Source organism: Cricetulus griseus, unplaced genomic scaffold, assembly GCF_003668045.3.
Source record: "Cricetulus griseus strain 17A/GY unplaced genomic scaffold, alternate assembly CriGri-PICRH-1.0 unplaced_scaffold_2, whole genome shotgun sequence".
NCBI classification, from domain to species: Eukaryota; Metazoa; Chordata; class Mammalia; order Rodentia; family Cricetidae; genus Cricetulus; species Cricetulus griseus.
Genome location: NW_023276919.1, coordinates 2,970,153 through 2,975,197, shown reverse-complemented (window position 1 = coordinate 2,975,197; position 5,045 = coordinate 2,970,153).

Genomic DNA, 5,045 nt, shown 5'->3' with positions numbered 1-5,045 from the left:
GAAATGTCTCTGTGGAGATGGAACTCTGAGCAATGGAACATGAATCCTATAATGTAGAATGTCCATGATCTTTAGATTTTCTGACATTGTTGAAGATGGTGAGTCGGGGAGACAGAACAAGAGATGAAGAGGGTCAGAGGAAGAAACCAGGTAGCAGATAGCAGAGAGGAATTGAAAGGTGACTGAGAATAAGACATCAGGAGTGGCTAGGGTTCTGACTTTAAAAGTGTCCTATTACCCTTCCAGCAGATTTAGGACCCCCATGGAACCTTGAACTGAACAGAATATTGGCTGAGTGAGTACACCTTCCCAGGTGACATGGGGAATTAGCCCGATGCCCAGAACTTTCATTCCCAACTTCACTGATTATGCAAATTTGGGGTATTAAATTTGCAACTTATGGAATAAGGATGTCAAATTCTCAAGACTGCTTCTTTTTGATGAAATGGCATTGACCATCTTTGGTGGGGATTGAGAAATGTGGAGTACTAACACATCCTGGATTACCTGGTTACTCTACAGACTTCCTGATTGTGTGAGACTCTCTGCAGAATCCTAAGCATCGGCAGCTCTCAGCACTGTTGGAGATGTAGTTAAATTTAGAAAAAAAAAATAATTTCTGGTGGGACCCGCATGCCTGAACACTGCTGACTCATGGGTAACAGTGACATTACCCTCCACCAGAACAGGACCAACATCAGAGTACTGGATCTGTTTTCATCTACCAGAAGGGAACCATGATCCCACAGCCACCATGAGATCAAGAAACACTTGCTACACCCATGAGAAAAAGGATGAGAAGAGGAAAAGATAAAAGCACATCCAACAATAGAAAACCCAATATGACACCACAGGAGACTAGGAACCATGCACCAGTAAGACCTCAACATCACAAAGCAGATGAACCAGAAGAGAATGACCTTAAAAACATCTTCACGTAAATGATAGAGGACATCAAAGAGGACATGAGAAAACCCCTTAAAGAATTTGAAGACAAATTAAAACTAAAAATACAAGATATCAAGAAATCTCTCAAGGAAACAGTTCAAGACATAAAACTGAAAGAGAGACAATAAAGAAAGCATAATCTGAGGGAATGCTTGAAATAAAAAATCTGGGTAAACTATCAGGAAATACAGATGTAAGCATAAACAACAGAATACAAGAGATTGAAGACATAATTTCAGGAGGTGAATACACACTAGTGGATAGATTTATCAATCAGAGAAAATCTTAATTCCAACAAATCCCTAACACAAAATATCCAGGAAATATGGAATACCATGAAAAGACAAAACCTAAGATTAATAGCTATAGAAGAAGGGGAAGATATCCAACTCAAAGCACAGAAAACTTATTCAACAAAATCACAGAAGAAAACTTTTCCAACCTAAAGAAAGACATGCCAATAAAAATGAAAGAAGCCTACAAAACACCAAATAGACTGAATCAAAAAATAAGTTTAACTTGCCACATAATAATCAAACACAAAACATACACAACCTAGAGAAAATATTAAAATCAGCAAAGGAAAAATTCAAGTAGTCTCTAAATGCAAACCCATCCAAATAACACCTGAATTTTCCTTGGAAACTCTGAAATCCTGAAGTTCCTGGATCGATATTCTACCTACACTAAAAGACCTTGGATGCCAGCCCAGAATAAAATACCCAGAAAAGCTTGCAATCATTATAGATGGAGAAAACAAAATATTCCATGTAAACATCAGATTCAAACAATAAATATCCACAAATCCAGCCCTACAGAAAGTACTAGAAGGTAAACTTCACCCCAGGGAACTTAATTACAACCAGAAAAACATAGGCAATAGATAATCCCAACGTACCAACAGTCAAAAGAAAAAGGGGATAGAATCCTACTCATAATCTTTTCACCATTACCAAATCAAAAACAAACAAGCATGAACAATAATCAATGGTCATTAATATCCATCAACATTAATGGTCTTAACTCCCCTATAAAAAGACACAGATTAGCAGAATGGATAAGATGACAGAATCCTTCCTAATGCTGCATACAAGAAACCCCCTCAACCTCAAAGGCAGACGTTACCTAAGAATTAAAAGTGGGAAAAGATCTCCCAATAAAATGGACCCAAGAAAGAATGGGTAGCAATCCTAATATCCAGTAAATTGGACTTTAAACTAAAATTAGTCAAAAGAGATAAAGAAGGTCATTTCCTACTCATCACAAGAGAAATCTATCGGGATGAAGTCTCAATTCTGAACATTTATGCCCCCAATCAAAGGCAATCACATTTGTAAAAGAAAATTAACTAAAACTCCAATCACACATAAAACCGCAAACACTTATAGTGGGAGATTTCAACAACCCAGTCTAACCACTGGACAAGAACACCAGAGAGAAACTTAATAAAGAAACAAAAGAATTAATAGAAATTATGGCGCAATTGGAGTTAACAGATATCTATAGAAAAATTCACCCAAATACAAAACAATTTACCTTCTTCTCACCACCACATGGAAACTTCTCTAAAATCAAGCACATACTTGGCAACATAGCAAACCTCAACAAGTACAAAAAATTAAAATATCCCCTTTATCGTATCAGGCCATCATGCATTAAAATTAGAATTCAACAAACAACCACAGAAAACCGCCAAACTCATAGAAATTAATTAGCACCGAATTGCACAATTCATGGGTCCAGGAAAAAAATAACAAAAGAAATTAAAGGTTTCCTAGACTTCAATGAGAATGAGAACACAACATATCAAAACCTATAGGATAATCTGAAAGCAGTACTAAGAGGAAATCTCATAGTGCTAAATGCCCACATGAAGAAACAGGAGAATAATCACACTAGAGAATTAATAGCAAAATTGAAAGCTTTAGAAAAGAAAGAAGCCAATACACCCTGGAGGAGCAGACACCAGGAAATAATCTAATTGAGGGCTGAAGTAAATAAAATGGAAACTAGGAGAACAATACAAAGAATAAATATAATAAAAAGTTGGTTCTTTGAGAAAATCAACAAGATAGACAAACCATTATTCAAACATACCAGACAACAAAGAGTGAACATGCAAATTAATAAAATCAGGAATGAACAGAGGGTCATAACGACAGACACAGAGGAAATCCAGAGAATCATCAGGTCACACTTTGAAAACCTATATTCTTCAAAATTTGAAAATCTAAAGGAAATGGACAATTTTCTGNTAATGAAATTGAAGCAGTCATTAGAAGTCTCCCAACCAAAAAAAGCCCAGGGCCAGATGGCTTCAGTGCAGAATTCTACCAGAAATTCAAAGTACAGTTAATACCAATCCTCCTCAAACAATTCCATATATTAGAAGTAGAAGGGCCATTACCAAAGTCTTTTCATGAGGTAACAATTGCATTTATACCAAAGCCACTAAAAGACACAACTAAGAAAGAGAAATACAGACCAATATCCCTCATGATCATTGATGCAAAAATTCTCAACAAAATATTGGCTCATCGAATCCACATACACATAAGAGAAATCATCCATCGCAATCAACTAGGCTTCATCTCAAAGATGCAACGTTGGCTCAACATATGAAAATTCATCAATGTAATCTACCATATAAACAGACTGAGGAAAAAAATCACATGATCATTTCACTAGATGCCTAAAAAGCCTTTGACAATTTCCAACATCCCTTCATGATAAAGGTCTCGGAGAAATCAGCGATAACAGGAACATAACTCAACATAATAAAAGCAATATACAGCAAGCTAACAGCCAACATCAAATTAAATGGAGAGAAACTCAAAGCAATTCCTCTAAAATCAGGTACCAGACAAGGCTGTTGACTCTCTCCATACCTCTTCAATATTGTCCTTGAAGTTCTAGCTAGAGCAATATGAAAACAAAAGGAAATCAAGGGAATACAAACCGGAAAAGAAGGATTCAAATTCTAACTCTTTGCAGATGATGTGATAGTGTACATTAGTGACACGAAAAACTCAACCAGGGAACTCCTACAGCTGATAAACACATTGAGCAAAGTGGCAGGACACATGATAACCTCAAAAAAATCTGTAGCCCTACTATATACACATGACACATTGGTGGAGAAAGAAACCAGAGAAACATCACCCTTTAAAATCAAAAATACCAATGACAGTTTATCATGGAGAGGATTCGGAGAAAGAGGAACACTCCTCCATTGCTGGTGGGAGGGCCAACATGTAGAGCCAATTTGAAAATCAGTATAGTGACTCCTCAAGAAAATGGGAATGAGTCTACCACAAGATCCAGCAATTCCACTCCTAGGAATATACCCAAAATTAGCACATTCATATAATAAGGACATCTGTTCAACCATGTTCATAGCATCATTATTTGTAATACCCAGAAACTGGAAGCAGCCTAGATGCCCCTCAACTGAAGAATGGTTACAGAAAATGTGGTATATTTACAAATGGAATACTACTCAGCAGAAAAAAAAAACTATTGAACCTTGAAATTTGCAGGAAAATGGAATGGAACTCGAAGAAACCATTCTGAGCAAGTTAACAAAAAGACAAACATGATATGTACTTACTCATAGGTGGACCTGCTTTATAATACATAGTAGTGACCGTGCTTTATCAGAGCTGTTTTTAATGATGTTGCTCAAAATGGTTTCCTTCCAGATGATGATTGAGAAGCCAATTTAAAAAAAATGGTGCCAGGTCCCACTAGAGTAAACGAACTGTCCTGTTTCTCTGGGATTTTGTTTATATACATTTTTTAATGGAGAGTGCTGGATGTCTCTACAATTTTGTTCAAATGATGTGTTCTCTTCTCTCTCTCTCTCTCTCTCTCTCTCTCTCTCTCTCTCAATATATATATTGAATTTTTGGAAGCTTTAAATTTGCTGTCAACTTTGGAAAAAGTATCCCAGTTTAACGTGTGGAGTTGGCATTGTACAAAAATTTACAGCCATATTGGTCTAGAAATGTTGAACATAATATTTTTCAATTTGTACAGGGGTAACATACTGCATTAAATATGTAAGGTTTTAAAAAAGCAATTTTGAGAGCCCATCC